The sequence below is a fragment of the Vigna unguiculata genome, chromosome 5 (genome assembly GCF_037176805.1).
Source record: "Vigna unguiculata cultivar grain cowpea cultivar isolate G323 ecotype 2 chromosome 5, ASM3717680v1, whole genome shotgun sequence".
In the NCBI taxonomy this organism is placed as follows: Eukaryota; Viridiplantae; Streptophyta; class Magnoliopsida; order Fabales; family Fabaceae; genus Vigna; species Vigna unguiculata.
In genome coordinates, this window is record NC_140796.1 from 16,940,985 (window position 1) to 16,950,245 (window position 9,261).

The window sequence follows — 9,261 nt, forward strand, 5'->3', positions numbered from 1 at the left end:
CATTAAACCAATTCATGTTTCATGATAATTCCTATAGGATTAAATTATCACTCATCATAGACAAGCATATTATTAAAAATAATAATAAATTAAATAGCACATAAATGACATACATAAGACTTAAACCCAAGTCTTCTCAACACAACCAAGTACTCTCAATCATTTGAGCTAGTACTTTTCCACATCATACATGTAAGAATTAAATTCCATAAAGGTTCCCACTACCCGCATTTATTAATTAATTAATTTTCACGGGTCTTACACAAAATGAGGAAACATTAGAAAAGACAAGTTAATAGTTAAAGGTTAATTTATATACAAAAATTTAAACTATACACAAAAATAGAAATAAAAAAAGCATATAAACAAATTATGAACAAATTAAGCAAAAATTGGTTAATAAAATACAATTGGCTAAACAAAATGCCAGTCCCCAATAACAATTCCAAAACTTGTTAAAATATTGGCAAGTGTACCAAATTACAGAAGTAATAAAGTGGAAATTTCATATATCAATTCCCTAAGAAACTCACGTTTGGTCAATGAAACTATGATTGTTTATTGATTAAGGCTTAAGAACTTTGAAATAATTTTTAATAAGATAATTTTAAATTCTAGAAAGCAATTAAATTTATGAAATTAACAATGTTGGTAGAGACTTCACTAGGGTTGGATTTTATCTTCCAATTCAATGTGAAATCACTAAACAATACACTTCTAATTTTTACTCTAACATTTACACCGCAAGATAACAAGCCTAATTCCTTAGAGACAAGTCTAGACATTAATAATAAGAATCCTAATCCCTTAGATGTTTTGTCAAAAGTTTGCCTTGAATTCAGATGTTTAAAAGGATGAATTGATAAAACTCTATGTCTAGAGGCAAAATCTATTAATTGTTCTATCCTAATCAAGGTTATAAATTATTTCCCAATAATCAGATACCATCAAATAAGCAATCAAATATCATGCAATTAGGAACAAGAATGTAACACAAGAGTAATGGAAAAGAAGTATATTGAATAATAGAAATCACAAAGAGTGAATGCACATTACATCCAACCCCAATAATAAGGGAGTTAGTTATTGCTAGACATTATGAGCATTAAAAAAGGGATAAATGATGAAAAAAATGATGATGATCAATGTTTCTAGCTTCTAGGACGAGCCTTTATCGTCTCTCCCTCAGGGTAGTTTTAACATCCTAATCGAGTAGTACAAATTTAAATAAATAAAGATAGAAATTAATAAATACTTATCATTTAATAACTCTTTCTTTTTTCAAAACGCGAGAAAATTTTAAAACTTTATTTTGAGCATTTAAATATAAAACCATAATCTAGTTAAAATATTACAACTCCAAATCCCATAATCATACTGAAATCGAAAATAAAAGAAATACAAGTCTTTAATCAAATCCCTGCTAGCCCTCTCTCTAGCTCTAACCATCCACATCCTCACCTGCAACACCATCTGCTCTCATGTAACAAGTCACACGATCATCGCTAAACACAAGCAAATAGGATGAACTCAAATTAAGAGAAATAAATAACAATACAATTTAACCCAAATCCCGGTTATTAATTTTTTAAACAACGACCATTCTGAGGACGAACATCCTCAAACACAAGCAATCCCAACCACTACCGTGCATATCTCGATTCTATGCACTATGATGATATCCTTAAGATTACTCTTGTTGCCACAACCTCCAACTCGTGGTTCCACTATCTACATGCCACCACTTATAGATCACAAGCAGGAATTATCCAGTTACGGACTACAATCTGTAACACCAAATGGAGTTCTCCAATACGAACTACAATCCGTATTTATCACAAGAGTATCAGCCTTACCGGCTTTGACTGTGAAGGTCAATCAAGTGAAACACTTCGTACTAGCCACAACTAGCATGCTCACATCGGAATACCAATTACCATTAGTCTCCAACCTATGATGGCCACGTGTTTAACTCTCTATTATAAGCTATAACTCGTAAATAGGCCCCCACGCAACTTTAGTGTCACTAGGCGAAACATCGCTCCAGACTGCTTGGCGTCCACCACACGCAGCTAGGCGCCACATACTTTCCAGAGATCCCTGTTTCATAGACATCGTCTGGCGAGTCCATCCTCACCGCCAAGCACCACACATTCCAATGGCCACTAGAGAACCTTGTCACCCCACATGCAATCCAGAACACCAAAACATGTCTATAAAATTATAATGGCATGACTCAGTCACACTCCAAGACTCCATTCCACATTTTTTTACGAAGTTAATGCATCATATTGGGTTAAAACCAAATTACAATTTGCACATGAATGAGATTCCCAAACCAGGATATGTACACTAATACTGCCAAAATAAAAACATCCCCTATTACCCTCTTTTACCCCAATTATCACATGTTCAACCATAAGTAATCACATTACATATAAATGTTCTCTTCCCAATACCCTTTACTTAAATAATCAATCACATACACAAAAATCCAGATAAACCCCTAAAACACCCAAATTCCACTCGATGCATCCAAAAATGCGAATTGCACCATTTCACTAGTCGATCGCCTAACGGCAATATGCGTCCCGCTTGGCGGTGCATACAAACTAAGCAAAGCTCAGTTTTCCCACACCTGCGAAACCTAACTTTACTCTTTTTTTTTTCAATTCTCAATCCATTTTACCAATCACACATAATTGCACTTATAGTAAAACAATGGCTAAAACACATGATAGAATTCGCAAGTCCAGCAAACATAACCAACCAATGGCTAAAACACATGATAGAATTCGCACCTCATGCTTGCCCCCTTTCCAACTCGATCATGAACCACTCATATTTATGCACATATTCAATTGTCCAATTTGTTATCACAGTAACATTCGTCAACAATTCTACATCATCACACATTCTAATATACATATGGAACTTGGCGAGTACCCTAAGAAAAATCACGCAATCCACGAAAATAAAGAAAACAACGAATTCAAGCAACATTTCCTGGCCGGCCTTTCTAGCCACCAGGTGGTTTTTGGGAAAAACCTAGAAAATAGGCACGAAGCTCATGAGCAGCCTGACGAATCTTCAATGCCGCTAGGCGGTTTTTGGAAAATTCTAGAAACGTGAAGGAAATCCAGAACGAAAATGGTAGCAAAAAGGCACCTCAAGCGTCTATCACATCACGCAATCATGCAGAGAAAATTAAAGAATAGTTGGAAACTCCCCTAACCTAAATTCCTTGCTCAAGTTGAACCCTTTATCCTTTCTTGATCCCAAACGTTTCTACTCCTTTGGCTCCAGCTATTTCCCATTCTAATTGGCGCTCCAATTCACTTTCTCTAGTTCAATTTTCAATGCAGACATAAAAAGAGAAGGTTCGAACACATAACCACCTAATTATCAAGCAATTGGGGTTTTCTTAGAGTTTCCTTAGCTTAGCAAAATAATAACATAAACACAATAACTTAATTATTAAGCAATTGTACAACCATCAAGCCAATTCATGATTCTTGATATTTTATGCATACATGTGCTTATACATTAAGTCATGTATTCACATCCCCACAAAAAACAAATTAAATAATTAAGTAACATTACAACAACATAAACAAGGATCGAACCTATTTCCTCACAACACATTCAAGTACTCTCGATCACTTTAGCTAATATTATTCCTTGTCTTTTCTCTCCGCATTAATTAACTTAAGGATTCCCTCCCTCACATTTATTACTATAAAGATCCCACTACCCGCATTAATATTAAATAAATATTTATTTATTTATTTAATTTTTCTGAATCTTACAGTAGTTCTCCATTTCCCAAAAGATCATTTTTAAACCTGTGATACATTCTATTTAGTGATTTCTGTAACTCACATGTCAACGGGTGATGTAATCTCTTAGCGACGTAGTCTTGCTCGCTAGGCTAATTGGATCGAATCAACCTAGCTTGAAAAATGTACTTGAATATATTTATTAAATTATAATCCTTGATATATTCTTCAATCTTTTTAAATTTCTACTTATCTATAAAATATTTCACAAATAAAAGTCAAATTCTTATCTTTCCAAATTTTTTTAATAAAACCATAAAGATAATAATAAAAATACCAATAAAAAATAAAAATAAACACAATAAAAATAATGATAATGCCAATTATCAGAGGATCTGGAGGTAATCATGTTTGGTTAATATTGGCACAGAAAATGGCAAACTATTGTGCCTGAACGAACATGGTATGGTTGGCTTGTGAATGATAAAATTGGGTGACTGTGTATATGAGAATGGTGTTTGAAAGTGCAGAGAAGATAATAGAAAGAAGGCAATATGATGAGGTTTGAGTTTTGGAGTTTTGTTTGAGTTGTTGTGGCTCATCCAAAGGAGGGGACGATCATGTGGTGTGGAGGCTCAATCATCGTTAGTGAAACCATTTTTCCTGCTTCTATCTCCTATGTTTATGTTGTTGCTTATATAAAAGAAAAAAACTATTACTAACCACCCCATAGACTGAAAATATGTTAGTAATTAAGCATAAATAAATTATATATTTTTATAATTTTCAATTTTAAAATTATTTAAGTACATTCCCTTTTTATGAAATACCCGATGAAATACACAAGGAAGAGGACATACTTATGTTGTCTATTATTTTTTTTTTTAAATTTCCATAAGATCAAATTAACACTATTATATGCAATTTAAAGTGAGCACATTATAAATCTGGTTCAAAAGACTTTCTTACTCTGTAAAAAATCAAATGACACTTCAATAGTATGTAATAAGAATTTTTGATGTTTTTATAACCAAGACAACTATCGATTATTATCACCATACCATACAAGATGATTATATTTTAGACCTCAGTCATTCTTGGTTAAATAATCGAAATATTATTTCAAGTGTGACCGCTCATAATTAGGTCTAGTACGTTGGATTGAACACTTATCACTAATCAAAAAATTTTATTTGGTGGTCAAGATTCAACTATTACTATAAAGTGTAGTAGAGCAATTGTCATGAAATGGTGACTTGACTTACCTGATCTTTGTCACAAGACAATGGATGTGACCTAAAATAGAATGAACAAGGTTTGTGATGGGAGTTATGCGTTGCAATAGGGGCGTATTTTCATTAGGATCCAAGGGAGCCATGGCCTCCTCCCCCACAAGTAAATTTTTAAATTTTATCTATGTATAATAGCATTTTGGTTAAAATACATTTTTGGTCCCAATTTTCGTCAAGTTTTGTCAAATAAGTCCTAATTTTAGTTTTTTAATTTTATTTATTATTTTATTTAATTTTTTTTAATTTTTTTTAATTTTTTTTAATTTTTTTTAATTTTTTTAAATGTCCACGTGTCAACCCAGTAGCATGCCACGTGTTAAAGTCAATGTTCTATATTCAATTTGGTCCCTATATTTGTTATTTTTGTTCAATTTAGTCACAATTTTTGTTAACATTAACCAATTTGGTCCCTCTCCAAATTGAAACCAAATTTAATTTTTATATTAAAATTCACATCATTATAACTTTGATATAAAAATTAAATTTGGTCACATCTTTGATAGAGACAAAATTGGAACTAAATTTAACAAAAATAACAAATATAGGGACCAAGTTGAATATAGAACATTGACTTTTACATGTGGCACACTACTGGTTGACATGTGGACATTTAAAAAATTTAAAAAAATTCAAAAATAATTCAAAAAAAATAAAATCAAAAATCAAAAAAATCACGAAGTGACACGTGGCAATCACTGTTCATGACCATTAATGATTTAAATGGTGTTAGTAAAAAAGGACCCAATTGAGCAAAATTGACGAAAATTAGGACTTATTTGAACACAAAACCAAAATTAGGACTTATTTGAAAAAAATTGACGAAAATTGGGACCAAAAAAGTATTTTAACCTAGAATTTTGTAGTAAGATAGAATTTTATGATAATTAAATTTGATACATTAATAAAGTGAATAATTTAATATGGGTTAAATATGTTTTTGGTCCATTAACTTTCAGTGATTTTGGAATTAGTCCATTTTGAAACTTTGGACCAATTTAGTCCTTCATCTTTCAACATACGTGGATTTAGTCCTTTTAATAAAATTTTGTTAGGTTTATTTGATGTTTCGTATGCATTTTAGGATTGTATTTGAGTTATTTATATTGTTTGACACATTTTTACTTTAATGTTAAGTCAAATATTATTATGAAACGCACTTGAAATGACAAATAAACTTAACAAATTTTGATTAAAAGGATTAAATTCACGTATTTCGAAAGATGAAGAACTAAATTGGTCCAAAGTTTCGAAATGGACTAATTCCAAAATTCACTAAAAGTTACGAGACTAAAAACATATTTAACCCATTTAATATTAATAAATAGTAAAATATAAAATTAAATACAATAAATAATACAAAAAAGAAAAGATAATTCTCATAAACTTTACTTTTAGTACAATAAACATTCGCTTAAATCCACACTCATTTAAGTCTACATCCCACTTAAATCCGCATTTGAAAATGGAAAATTTTCGAATCAATAATTCACCTGTAACATATCTCTTATATCTATCATATATTTTATATCTCTCATATTTTCACAATTCCTAAAAATTCTCAAAACTCATAATATTTCATATTGTAACTATATAACTCTGAATATTGTATATTGTGATATGACTCTTAAGATTTTATAAGTATGTGTCCCAATTAAGTTTGCATCAAACTCTCAAGATCAAAATATAGCTTAAGCGAATGTTTATAGTAATTATGTTTGTTAATATTTAATTAGAATCTGATAGTTAATTTTTTAGTCTTACTTATTTTTTTATATAATGATGAAAAATAAAATAATAGATTATTTCTAAAAGTTAAAGGTAAGCAACAAATACTTACATTTTTCTCCTATTATAAAACATGATACTAAGGATCTAACGGTTCAATTACAGGAATCCCTTCTTAATATTCAACAATTATAAATGAGGGTTTTCATATTAATTATTTGAAAGTTGATTTAGAAAAATATTTGTTAACTCAAGTTTTCAGACGCACTTAGACTAAACAAAACCAAAATTCCCCTAATGAAGTATAGGGAAACCCTGGGTATCAAATCTAAGGAAATGATGCATATCGAATATAGCTTCCGTAATTTAATCTTGCTAAATATGAAAATAAAAGAAAACAAAGGGGAAAATATAATGAAATAAAGAAACTAACATGCAGAATTAAATGTCTAAATTAAAACTAATCTAAATGCAAGATGGAACTAATTAATGTTATGCATGAGATGCAAGGATGCAGATGCGTGCAAACGTAATTGATATGAGAAACTATATTTAAATGGAATGAGAAAGTGTCTACATGAATGAAGCATGCGTGTGAAAAATTTTGTTCAATTAAAACTCAACTAAAATCCATGAATGAAATAATTCATGAGATGAAAAACTGATGCAAATTTTTTTCTTTCATGATGTGAACACATCCAAAATACTCGAATGATGTGGGCTGCAACAAATATGACTATGCTTTATCACAACCATAAATCACGTGCAAGGATGCAAACTGATGTTAATTGTGGTTGTTCATTCAGAATTAATGATGAATGCAAATGCAAATGTAGATGTTCCAATAATGGCAGAATCTATATCGCAACAATAAACCAGCAAACAGACAGCCCTCACTTGTCATATCAAGGAAGATCTCATAAAGCATGCAGCAGAAAAGTAAAACACCAAAATCAGTGTAACATCCTCACCGGATATTACTAATTTAAATAAAATTTAAATTATAATTAACATAAATCGACAATTTATAAATAAATCTCTTTCCCAAAGTGCGTGAAGTTTTCAAATTTCATTAATGTCACAATGTTCAAAATACATTAAATCCACCAAGGATCCAAATCTCCAATTCATAAAGTATAGTAGCGGAAATACAAAGAAAAAAATGATAAAATAGTCTCTATGAGATCCCCATACTAGCCCCGCTCCAGTACTAAGCATCACCAATACCACCTGAAACATCATCTGCTCATGTGTAACAAGTTACACGATCATCGTCAGGTACAAACAGAAAGGGTGAGTTCAAATAAAATAAAATAAATAGCGACAATAAATTGAAACTTAAACCCACGACCCTCACTAGTGTAAAATATACATATTAGATCGGTTCTAGAGCACATATTAAATCGGTTCCGTAACCGATCTAATATACAACGATGTAATATCTCTAAAACATAGTAAATCGATTTTGAAACAACCGATCTAATAATTTAAACTGGAAAGGAAAAATAGACGTGCACTCACACTCCTTGTCTAAACTTGAATGTCTTAATTTCAATAGGCATACAGAACATATACAACAATTAAAGACAAATGACTAATACAAATTACAAAAAAAATGAAAACAACTCCACAAAATTTCAGTTTTGCATTCCCAAATCAAAATGAACACTAAAATCAAAATCATTCCAGAAAATTACACAATAATCTCAACATCTCTATATGGTTTCAACAGGCCCTTAGAATATCCCCAATCAACCCTAATCATCCTTGGAATAAACCTAAATCAAGAAAAAACAAAACAGATAAAAAGAGGGGAGGAGGGTTCGAGTAGTGAGGCGAGAGTGGAGGCGCGGGAGAGAAGAAAAGAAACCTATGCATTTGGTGAACGAAACGAAGTGTTAGGGTTAATGCTCGTGGGTGGCGGCCGAAAGCTTAGAGCTTGCGCGGCGATGGCGGCGACAACGTTAGTGAGCAAAGGTTTGGACCAATGGTGAGCAACAAAGGCGCGATAGAGAAGGGAAATAAGCTTCTATTTTCTGTGAACAAAGCGACGACATTAGGGCTCGTTGGCGGCCACAATGGTGGTGGGCATCAGTTATGAGGTCTGGTGATGAGTAGTGGTCAACGGAGAAGAAGAGAAAGAAAAGAAGTTCATCACAACAATGAAAAGGATTTTCACGTTTTTGTTAAAACTAGGAAATGTATTAGATCAGTTGAATTTTTAACTAATCTAATATGTGAATATTAGATCGGTTATAGAGAGAACCGATTTAAAATTCATATAATAGATCGATTAAAAATTCAACCGATCTTATATGCTTCCCAGTATTTACAACTTTGCCACCACATTTTTTTTAGATTGATTCTCACATAACTGATCTAATACTCTGTTGTAGAATGTTCTTTTTGTACTAGTGCCTTCTGAGAACTACAATCCTCAGACCCAAGCAATCACAACTCCCATT